Here is a 12,782-nt window from a genome sequence, read left to right on the forward strand (position 1 = left end):
AGATGAAGCTTCTAAGTTGATGTAATAGCCAGTAAGGAGTAGTACAATTCAAGTTTAAGGTATCGAATATTGACTTTTTAGCTGGCTTTAGTGCCTTGGACATGAGCTAATACCTTAAGATTCTGCATGAAAGGAGGACTAGCAGCCGAGTTGCACGGGGGGATGCGAAAAGTGTTCATATGTAGTAAAAACCTGAGATATCCGTCCGCTTTCGTAATTAATTATCGAATCGACTTAAAGCAGTGCGTCACATTGGCCGCTCTTCTCTCTGAAACGGTTGTACTTATCGTCTGCAAAGCTATGTCGCGTGCTGCGGTATGCGGAGACACTAAAAGTACCATAGTAGAACACAGATTAAGCTTCTAAGTTGATGTAATAGCCAGTAAGCAGTAGTACAATTCAAGTTTTAGGTATCGATTATTGACTTTTTAGCTGGCTTTTCTGCCTTTGACATGAGCTAGGACTTTATGATTCTGCATGAAAGGAGGACTAGCAGCCGAGTTGCATGGGAGAATGTGAAAAGTGTTCATATGTAGTAAAAACCTGAGAAATGGGTCCGTTTTCGTCATTTGTTATCGAATCGACTTAAAGCCAGATCGTCACATTGGCCGCTCTTCTCTCTGAAACGGTTGTACTTATCGTCTGCAAAGCTATGTCGCGTGCTGCGGTATGCGGAGACACTAAAAGCACCATAGTAGAACACAGATGAAGCTTCTAAGTTGATGTAATAGCCAGTCAGAAGTAGTACAATTCAAGTTTTAGGTATCGATTATTAACTTTTTAGCTGGCTTTGGTGCCTTGGACCTGAGCTAGGACCTTAAGATTCTGCATGAAAGGAGGACTAGCAGCCGAGTTGATCGGGAGTATGGGAAAAGTGTTCATATGTAGTAAAAACCTGAGAAATCCGTCCGTTTTCGTCATTTGTTATCGAATCAACTTGAAGCCAGATCGTCACATTGGCCGCTCTTCTCTCTGAAACGCTTGTACTTACCGTCTGCAAAGCTATGTCGCGTGCTGCGATATTTGGAGACACTAAAAGCACCATAGTAGAACACAGATGAAGCTTCTAAGTTGATGTAATAGCCAGTAAGGAGTAGTGCAATTCAAGTTTTAGGTATCGAATATTGACTTTTTAGCTGGCTTTGGTGCCTTGGACATGAGCTAGGACCTTAAGATTCTGCATGAAAGGAGGACTAGCAGCCGAGTTGCACGGGAGAATGCGAAAAGTGTTCATATGTAGTAAAAACCTGAGAAATCCGTCCGTTTTCGTCATTTGTTATCGAATCGAATTAAAGCCAGATCGTCACATTGGCCGCTCTTCTCTCTGAAACGGTTGTGCTTATCGTCTGCAAAGCTATGTCGCGTGCTGCGGTATGCGGAGACACTAAAAGCACCATAGTAGAACAAAGATTAAGCTTCTAAGTTGATGTAATAGCCAGTAAGAAGTAGTACAATTCAAGATTTAGGTATCGATTATTGACATTTTAGCTGGCTTTGGTGCCTTGGACATGAGCTAGGACCTTAAGATTCTACATTAAAGGAGGACTAGCAGTCGAGTTGAACGGGAGAATGCGAAAAGTGTTCATGTGTAGTTAAATCCTGAGAAATCCGTCCGTTTACGTAATTTGTTATCGAATCGACTTAAAGCCAGATCGTCACGTTGGCCGCTCTTCTCTCTGAAACGGGTGTACTTATCGTCTGCAAAGCTATGTCGCGTGCTGCGGTATGCGGAGACACTAAAAGCACCGTAAATGAACACAGATGAAGCTTCTAAGTTGATGTAATAGCCAGTAAGAAGTAGTACAATTCAAGTTTTAGGTATCGATTATTGACTTTTTTGCTGGCTTTTGTGCATTTGTACATGAGCTAGGACCTTAAGATTCTGCATGAAAGGAGGACTAGCAGCCGAGTTGCATGGGAGAATGTGAAAAGTGTTCATAAGTAGTAAAAACCTGAGAAAGCCGTCCGTTTTCGTCATTTGTTATCGAATCGACTTAAACCCAGATTGACATATTGGCCTCTCTTCTCTCAAACGGTTGTACTTATCGTCTGCAAAGCTATGTCGCGTGCTGCGGTATACGGAGATACTAAAAGCACCATAGTAGAACACAGGTGAAGCTTCTAAGTTGATCTAATAGCGAGTGAGAAGTAGAACAATTCAAGTTTTAGGTATCGATTATTGACTTTTTAGCTGGCTTTGGAGCCTTGGACATGATCTAGGACCTTAAGATTCTGCATGAAAGGAGAAATAGCAGCCGCGTTGCACGGGAGTATGTGAAAAGTGTTCATATGTAGTAAAAACCTGAGAAATCCGTCCGTTTTCGTCATTTGTTATCGAATCAACTTAAAGCCAGATCGGCACATTGGCCGCTCTTCTCTCTGAAACGGTAGTACTTATCGTCTGCAAAGCTATGTCGCGTGCTGCTGTATACGGAGACACTAAAAGCACCATAGTAGAACACAGATGAAGCTTCTAAGTTAATGTAGTAGCCAGTAAGAAGTAGTACAGTTCAAGTTTTAGTTATCGATTATTGACTATTTTGCTGGCTTTTGTGCCTTTGTACATGAGCTAGGAGCTTACGATTCTGCATGAAATTAGGACTAGCAGCCCCGTTGCACGGGAGAATGTGAAAAGTGTTCATATGTAGTAAAAACCAGACAAATCCGTCCGTTTTCGTCATTTGTTATCGAATCGACTGAAAGCCAGATCGTCACATTGGCCGCTCTTCTCTCTGACACGGTTGTACTTATCGTCTGCAAAGCTATGTCGCGTGCTGCGGTATGCGGAGACACTTAAATCACCATTGTAGAACACAGATGAAGCTTCTAAGTTGAAGTAATATCCAGTTAAATGTAGTACAATTCAAGACTTAGGTTCGACTATTGACTTTTTACCATTCTTTGGTGCCTTGGACATGAGCTAGGACCTTAAGATTCTTCATGAAAGGAGGACTAGCAGCCGAGTTGCATGGGAGAATGTGAAAAGTGTTCATATGTAGTAAAAACCTGAGAAATCCGTCCGTTTTCGTCATTTGTTATCGAATCGACTTAAACCCAGATTGTCACATTGGCCCCTCTTCTCTGAAACGGTTGTACTTATCGTCTGCAAAGCTATGTCGCGTGCTGCGGTATACGGAGACACTAAAAGCACCATAGTAGAACACAGATGAAGCTTCTAAGTTGATGTAATAGCCAGTAAGAAGTAGTACAGTTCAAGTTTTAGGTATCGATTATTGACTATTTTGCTGGCTTTTGTGCCTTTGTACATGAGCTAGGAGCTTAAGAATCTGCATGAAAAGAGGACTAGCAGCCGCGTTGCACGGGAGTATGTGAAAAGTGTTCATATGTAGTAACAACCTGAGAAATCCGTCCGTTTTCGTCATTTGTTATCGAATCGACTTAAAGCCAGATCGTCACATTGGCCGCTCTTCTCTCTGAAACGGTTGTACTTATCGTCTGCAAAGCTATATCGCGTGCTGCGGTATGCGGAGACACTAAACCACCATAGTAAAACATAGATGAAGCTTCTAAGTTGATGTAATAGCCAGTAAGAAGTAGTACAATTTACGTTTTAAGTATCGATTTTTGACTTTTTAGCTGGCTTTGGTACATTGGACATGAGCTAGGACCTTAAGATTCTGCATGAATGGAGCACTAGCAGCCGAGTTGCACGGGTGAATGCGAAAAGTGTTCATATGTAGTAAATACCTGAGAAACCCGTCCGTTTTCGTCATTTGTTATCGAATCGACTTAAAGCCAGATCGTCACATTGGCCGGTCTTCTCTCTGAAACGGTTGTACTTATCGTCTGCAAAGGTATGTCGAGTGCTGCGGTATGTGGAGACACTAAAAGCACCATAGTAGAACACAGATGAAGCTTCTAAGTTGATTTAATAGCAAGTAAGAAGTAGTACAATTCAAGTTTTAGGTATCGATTATTGACTTTTTAGCCGGCTATGGTGCCTTGAACATGAGCTAGGACCTTAAGATTCTGCACGAAAGAAGAACTAGCAGCTGAGTTGCACGGGATGTGTGTGAAAAGTGTTCATATGTAGTAAAAACCTGAGAAATCCGTCCGTTTTCATCATTTGTTACAGAATCGACTTAAATCCAGATCGTCACATTGGCCGCAGTTCTGTCTGAAACGGCTGTACTTATCGTCTGCATAGCTATGTCGCGTGCTGCGGTATGCGGAGTCACTAAAAGCACCATAGTAGAACATAGATGAAGCTTCTAAGTTGATGTAATAGGCAGTAAGAAGTAGTACAATTTACGTTTTAGGAATCGATTTTTGACTTTTTACCTGGCTTTGGAGCCATGGACATGATGTAGGACCTTAAGATTCTGCATGAAAGGAGGACTAGCAGCCGAGTTGCAAGGGAGAATGTTAAAAGTGTTCATATGTAGTAAAAACCTGAGAAATCCGTTCGTTTTCGTCATTTGTTATCGAATCGACTTAAAGACGGATCGTCACATTGGCCGTTCTTCTCTCTGAAACGGTTGTACTTATCGTCTGCAAAGTTATGTCGCGTGCTGCGGTATGCGGAGACACTAAAAGCACCATAAATGAACACAGATGAAGCTTCTAAGTTGATGTAATAACCAGTAAGAAGTAGTGCAGTTCAAGTTTTAGTTATCGATTATTGACTATTTTGCTGGCTTTTGTGCCTTTGTACATGAGCTAGGAGCTTACGATCCTGCATGAAAGGAGGACTAGCAGCCGCGTTGCACGGGAGTATGTGAAAAGTGTTCATATGTAGTAAAAACCAGAGAAATCCGTCCGTTTTCGTCATTTGTTATCGAATCGACTTAAAGCCAGATCGTCACATTGGCCGCTCTTCTCTCTGAAACGGTAGTACTTCTCGTCTGCAAAGCTATGTCGCGTGCTGCGGTATACGGAGCCACTAAAAGCACCATAGTAGAACACAGATGAAGCTTCTAAGTTGATGTAATAGCTAGTAAGAAGTAGTACAGTTCAAGATTTAGGTATCGATTATTGACTATTTAGCTGGCTTTGGTGCCTTGGACATGAGCTAGGAGCTTAAGATTCTGCATGAAAGGAGGACTAGCAGCCGCGTTGCACGGGAGTATGTGAAAAGTGTTCATATGTAGTACAAACCAGAGAAATCCGTCCGTTGTCGTCATTTGTTATCGAATCGACTGAAAGCCAGATCGTCACATTGGCCGCTCTTCTGTCTGAAACGGTTGTACTTATCGTCTGCAAAGCTATGTCGCGTGCTGCGGTATGCGGAGACACTTAAATCACCATTGTAGAACACAGATTAAGCTTCTAAGTTGAAGTATTATCCAGTTAAATGTAGTACAATTCAAGACTTAGGTTCGATTATTGACTTTTTACCATATTTTGGTGCCTTGGACATGAGCTAGTACCTTAAGATTCTGCATGAAAGGAGGACTAGCAGCCGAGTTGCATGGGAGAGTGTGATAAGTGTTCATATGTAGTAAAAACCTGAGAAATCCGTCCGTTTTCGACATTTGTTATCGAATCGACTTAAAGCCAGATTGTCACATTGGCCCCAATCCTCTGAAACGGTTGTACTTATCGTCTGCAAAGCTATGTCGCGTGCTGCGGTATACGGAGACACTAAAAGCACCATAGTAGAACACAGATGAAGCTTCTAAGTTGATGTAATAGCCAGTAAGAAGTAGGCCAGTTCAAGTTTTAGGAATCGATTATTGACTATTTTGCTAGCTTTTGTGCCTTTGTACATGAGCTAGGAGCTTAAGAATCTGCATGAAAAGAGGACTAGCAGCCGCGTTGCACGGGAGTATGTGAAAAGTGTTCATATGTAGTTACAACCTGAGAAATCCGTCCGTTTTCGTCATTTGTTATCGAATCGACTTAAAGCCAGATCGTCACATTGTCCGCTCTTCTCTCTGAAACGGTTGTACTTATCGTCTGCAAAGCTATGTCGCGTGCTGCGGTATGCGGAGACACTAAACCACCATAGTAGAACACACATGAAGCTTCTAAGTTGATGTAATAGCAAGTAAGAAGTAGTACAATTCAAGTTTTAGGTATCGATTATTGACTTTTTAGCTGGCTTTGGTACATTGGACATGAGCTAGGACCTTAAGATTCTGCATGAATGGAGGACTAGCAGCCGATTTGCACGGGTGAATGCGAAAAGTGTTCATATGTAGTAAAAACCTGAGAAACCCGTCCGTTTTCGTCATTTGTTATCGAATCGACTTAAAGCCAGATCGTCACATTGGCCGGTCTTCTCTCTGAAACGGTTGTACTTATCGTCTGCAAAGGTATGTCGAGTGCTGCGGTATGTGGAGACACTAAAAGCAACATAGTAGAACACAGATGAAGCTTCTAAGTTGATTTAATAGCAAGTAAGAAGTAGTACAATTCAAGTTTTAGGTATCGATTATTGACTTTTTAGCCGGCTATGGTGCCTTGAACATGAGCTAGGACCTTAAGATTCTGCATGAAAGGAGAACTAGCAGCCGAGTTGCACGGGAAAATGTGAAAAGTGTTCATATGTAGTAAAAACCTGAGAAATCCGTCCGTTTTCATCATTTGTTACAGAATCGACTTAAATCCAGATCGTCACATTGGCCGCAGTTCTGTCTGAAACGGCTGTACTTATCGTCTGCATAGCTATGTCGCGTGCTGCGGTATGCGGAGTCACTAAAAGCACCATGGTAGAACATAGATGAAGCTTCTAAGTTGATGTAATAGGCAGTAAGAAGTAGTACAATTTACGTTTTAGGAATCGATTTTTGACTTTTTACCTGGCTGTGGAGCCATGGACATGATGTAGGACCTTAAGATTCTGCATGAAAGGAGGACTAGAAGCCGAGTTGCAAGGGAGAATGTTAAAAGTGTTCATATGTAGTAAAAACCTGAGAAATCCGTTCGTTTTCGTCATTTGTTATCGAATCGACTTAAAGACGGATCGTCACATTGGCCTTTCTTCTCTCTGAAACGGTTGTACTTATCGTCTGCAAAGCTATGTCGCGTGCTGCGGTATGCGGAGACACTAAAAGCACCATAAATGAACACAGATGAAGCTTCTAAGTTGATGTAATAGCCAGTAAGAAGTAGTGCAGTTCAAGTTTTAGTTATCGATTATTGACTATTTTGCTGGCTTTTGTGCCTTTGTACATGAGCTAGGAACTTACGATTCTGCATGAAAGGAGGACTAGCAGCCGCGTTGCACGGGAGTATGTGAAAAGTGTTCATATGTAGTAAAAACCAGAGAAATGCGTCCGTTTTCGTCATTTGTTATCGAATCGACTTAAAGCCAGATCGTCACATTGGCCGCTCTTCTCTCTGAAACGGTAGTACTTATCGTCTGCAAAGCTATGTCGCGTGCTGCGGTATACGGAGACACTAAAAGCACCATAGTAGAACACAGATGAAGCTTCTAAGTTGACGTAATAGCTAGTAAGAAGTAGTACAGTTCAAGATTTAGGTATCGATTATTGACTATTTAGCTGGCTTTGGTGCCTTGGACATGAGCTAGGAGCTTAAGATTCTGCATGAAAGGAGGACTAGCAGCCGCGTTGCACGGGAGTATGTGAAAAGTGTTCATATGTAGTACAAACCAGAGAAATCCGTCCGTTGTCGTCATTTGTTATCGAATCGACTGAAAGCCAGATCGTCACATTGGTCGCTCTTCTCTCTGAAACGGTTGTACTCATCGTCTGCAAAGCTATGTCGCGTGCTGCGGTATGCGGAGACACTTAAATCACCATTGTAGAACACAGATGAAGCTTCTAAGTTGAAGTAATATCCAGTTAAATGTAGTAAAATTCAAGACTTAGGTTCGATTATTGACTTTTTACCATATTTTGGTGCCTTGGACATGAGCTAGGACCTTAAGATTCTGCATGAAAGGAGGACTAGCAGCCGAGTTGCATGGGAGAATGTGATAAGTGTTCATATGTAGTAAAAACCTGAGAAATCCGTCCGTTTTCGACATTTGTTATCGAATCGACTTAAAGCCAGATTGTCACATTGGCCCCTCTTCTCTAAAACGGTTGTACTTATCGTCTGCAAAGCTATGTCGCGTGCTGCGGTATACGGAGACACTAAAAGCACCATAGTAGAACAAAGATTAAGCTTCTAAGTTGATGTAATAGCCAGTAAGAAGTAGTACAATTCAAGATTTAGGTATCGATTATTGACATTTTAGCTGGCTTTGGTGCCTTGGACATGAGCTAGGACCTTAAGATTCTGCATGAAAGGAGGACTAGCAGTCGAGTTGAACGGGAGAATGCGAAAAGTGTTCATGTGTAGTTAAATCCTGAGAAATCCGTCCGTTTACGTAATTTATTATCGAATCGACTTAAAGCCAGATCGTCACGTTGGCCGCTCTTCTCTCTGAAACGGTTGTACTTATCGTCTGCAAAGCTATGTCGCGTGCTGCGGTATGCGGAGACACTAAAAGCACCGTAAATGAACACAGATGAAGCTTCTAAGTTGATGTAATAGCCAGTAAGAAGTAGTACAATTCAAGTTTTAGGTATCGATTATTGACTTTTTTGCTGGCTTTTGTGCATTTGTACATGAGCTAGGACCTTAAGATTCTGCATGAAAGGAGGACTAGCAGCCGAGTTGCATGGGAGAATGTGAAAAGTGTTCATAAGTAGTAAAAACCTGAGAAAGCCGTCCGTTTTCGTCATTTGTTATCGAATCGACTTAAACCCAGATTGACATATTGGCGTCTCTTCTCTCAAACGGTTGTACTTATCGTCTGCAAAGCTATGTCGCGTGCTGCGGTATACGGAGATACTAAAAGCACCATAGTAGAACACAGGTGAAGCTTCTAAGTTGATCTAATAGCGAGTGAGAAGTAGAACAATTCAAGTTTTAGGTATCGATTATTGACTTTTTAGCTGGCTTTGGAGCCTTGGACATGAGCTAGGACCTTAAGATTCTGCATGAAAGGAGAAATAGCAGCCGCGTTGCACGGGAGTATGTGAAAAGTGTTCATATGTAGTAAAAACCTGAGAAATCCGTCCGTTTTCGTCATTTGTTATCGAATCAACTTAAAGCCAGATCGGCACATTGGCCGCTCTTCTCTCTGAAACGGTAGTACTTATCGTCTGCAAAGCTATGTCGCGTGCTGCTGTATACGGAGACACTAAAAGCACCATAGTAGAACACAGATGAAGCTTCTAAGTTAATGTAATAGCCAGTAAGAAGTAGTACAGTTCAAGTTTTAGTTATCGATTATTGACTATTTTGCTGGCTTTTGTGCCTTTGTACATGAGCTAGGAGCTTACGATTCTGCATGAAAGGAGGACTAGCAGCCCCGTTGCACGGGAGTATGTGAAAAGTGTTCATATGTAGTAAAAACCAGAGAAATCCGTCCGTTTTCGTCATTTGTTATCGAATCGACTTAAAGCCAGATTTTCACATTGGCCGCTCTTCTCTCTGAAACGCTAGTACTTATGGTCTGCAAAGCTATGTCGCGTGCTGCGGTATACGGAGACACTAAAAGCACCATAGTAGAACACAGATGAAGCTTCTAAGTTGATGTAATAGCTAGTAAGATGTAGTACAGTTCAAGATTTAGGTATCGATTATTGACTATTTAGCTGGCTTTGGTGCCTTGGACATGAGCTAGGAGCTGTAAGATTCTGCATGAAAGGAGGACTAGCAGCCGCGTTGCACGGGAGAATGTGAAAAGTGTTCATATGTAGTAAAAACCAGACAAATCCGTCCGTTTTCGTCATTTGTTATCGAATCGACTGAAAGCCAGATCGTCACATTGGCCGCTCTTCTCTCTGACACGGTTGTACTTATCGTCTGCAAAGCTATGTCGCGTGCTGCGGTATGGGGAGACACTTAAATCACCATTGTAGAACACAGATGAAGCTTCTAAGTTGAAGTAATATCCAGTTAAATGTAGTACAATTCAAGACTTAGGTTCGATTATTGACTTTTTACCATTCTTTGGTGCCTTGGACATGAGCTAGGACCTTAAGATTCTTCATGAAAGGAGGACTAGCAGCCGAGTTGCATGGGAGAATGTGAAAAGTGTTCATATGTAGTAAAAACCTGAGAAATCCGTCCGTTTTCGTCATTTGTTATCGAATCGACTTAAACCCAGATTGTCACATTGGCCCCTCTTCTCTGAAACGGTTGTACTTATCGTCTGCAAAGCTATGTCGCGTGCTGCGGTATACGGAGACACTAAAAGCACCATAGTAGAACACAGATGAAGCTTCTAAGTTGATGTAATAGCCAGTAAGAAGTAGTACAGTTCAAGTTTTAGGTATCGATTATTGACTATTTTGCTGGCTTTTGTGCCTTTGTACATGAGCTAGGAGCTTAAGAATCTGCATGAAAAGAGGACTAGCAGCCGCGTTGCACGGGAGTATGTGAAAAGTGTTCATATGTAGTAACAACCTGAGAAATCCGTCCGTTTTCGTCATTTGTTATCGAATCGACTTAAAGCCAGATCGTCACATTGGCCGCTCTTCTCTCTGAAACGGTTGTACTTATCGTCTGCAAAGCTATGTCGCGTGCTGCGGTATGCGGAGACACTAAACCACCATAGTAGAACATAGATGAAGCTTCTAAGTTGATGTAATAGCCAGTAAGAAGTAGTACAATTTACGTTTTAAGTATCGATTTTTGACTTTTTAGCTGGCTTTGGAGCCTTGGACATGAGGTAGGACCATAAGATTCTGCATGAAAGGAGGACTAGCAGCCGCGTTGCACGGGAGTATTGTGAAAAGTGTTCATATGTAGTAAAAAAGTGAGAAATCCGTCCGTTTTCGTCATTTGTTATCGAATCAACTTGAAGCCAGATCGTCACATTGTACTTATCGTCTGCAAAGCTATGTCGCGTGGTGCAGTATGCGGAGACACTAAAAGCACCATAGTAGAACACACATGAAGCTTCTAAGTTGATGTAATAGCCAGTAAGAAGTAGGCCAGTTCAAGTTTTAGGAATCGATTATTGACTATTTTGCTAGCTTTTGTGCCTTTGTACATGAGCTAGGAGCTTAAGAATCTGCATGAAAAGAGGACTAGCAGCCGCGTTGCACGGGAGTATGTGAAAAGTGTTCATATGTAGTAACAACCTGAGAAATCCGTCCGTTTTCGTCATTTGTTATCGAATCGACTTAAAGCCAGATCGTCACATTGTCCGCTCTTCTCTCTGAAACGGTTGTACTTATCGTCTGCAAAGCTATGTCGCGTGCTGCGGTATGCGGAGACACTAAACCACCGTAGTAGAACACACATGAAGCTTCTAAGTTGATGTAATAGCAAGTAAGAAGTAGTACAATTCAAGTTTTAGGTATCGATTTTTGACTTTTTATCTGGCTTTGGTGCCTTGGACATGAGCTAGGACCTTAAGATTCTGCATGAAAGGAGGACTAACAGCCGAGTTTCATGGGAGAATGCGAAAAGTGTTCATATGTAGTAAAAACCTGAGAAATCCGTCCGTTTTCGTCATTTGTTATCGAATAGACTTAAAGCAAGATCGTCACATTGGCCGCTCTTCTCTCTGAAACGGTTGTACTTATCGTCTGCAAAGCTATGTCGCGTGCTGCGGTATGCGGAGACACTAAAAGCACCATAGTAGAACGCAGATGAAGCTTCTAAGTTGATGTAATAGCCAGTAAGAAGTAGTACAATTCAATTTTTAGGTATCGATTATTGACTATTTAGCTGGCTTTGGTGCCTTGGACATGAGCTAGGAGCTTAAGATTCTGCATGAAAGGAGGACTGGCAGCCGCGTTGCACGGGAGTATGTGAAAGGTGTTCATATGTTGTAAAAACCAGAGAAATCCGTCCGTTTTCGTCATTTGTTATCGAATCGACTGAAAGCCAGATCGTCACATTTGCCGCTCTTCTCTCTGAAACGGTTGTACTTATCGTCTGCAAAGCTATGTCGCGTGCTGCGGTATGCGGAGAAACTAAAATCACCATTGTATAACACAGATGAAGCTTCTAAGTTGAAGTAATATCCAGTTAAATGTAGTACAATTCAAGACTTAGGTTCGATTATTGACTTTTTACCATTCTTTGGTGCCTTGGACATGAGCTAGGACCTTAAGAATCTGCATGAAAGGAGGACTAGCAGCCGCGTTGCACGGGAGTATGTGAAAAGTGTTCATATGTGGTAACAACCTGAGAAATCCGTCCGTTTTCGTCATTTGTTATTGAATCGACTTAAAGCCAGATCGTCACAATGGCCGCTCTTCTCTCTGAAACGGTTGTACTTATCGTCTGCAAAGCTATGTCGCGTGCTGCGGTATGCGGAGACACTAAACCACCATAGTAGAACATAGATGAAGCTTCTAAGTTGATGTAGTGGCCAGTAAGAAGTAGTACAATTTACGTTTTAGGTATCGATTTTTGACTTTTTAGCTGGCTTTGGAGCCTTGGACATGAGCTAGGAATTAAGATTCTGCATGAAAGGAGGACTAGCAGCCGAGTTGCATGGGAGAATGTGAAAAGTGTTCATATGTAGTAAAAACCTAAAGAAACCCGTCCGTTTTCGTCATTTGTTATGGAATCGACTTAAAGCCAGATCGTCACATTGGCCGCTCTTCTCACTGTAAAGGTTGTACTTATCGTCTCCAAAGCTATGTCGCGTCCTGCGGTATGCGGAGACACTAAAAGCACCATAGTAGAACACAGATGAAGCTTCTAAGTTGATGTTATAGCCAGTAAGAAGTAGTACAATTCAAGTTTTAGGTTCTCATTAATTACTTTTTAGCTGGCTTTGGTGCCTTGGACATGAGCTGGGACCTTAAGATTCTGCATGAAAGGAGGACTAGCAG

Source organism: Schistocerca gregaria, unplaced genomic scaffold (assembly GCF_023897955.1).
Source record: "Schistocerca gregaria isolate iqSchGreg1 unplaced genomic scaffold, iqSchGreg1.2 ptg000635l, whole genome shotgun sequence".
NCBI lineage: Eukaryota > Metazoa > Arthropoda > Insecta > Orthoptera > Acrididae > Schistocerca > Schistocerca gregaria.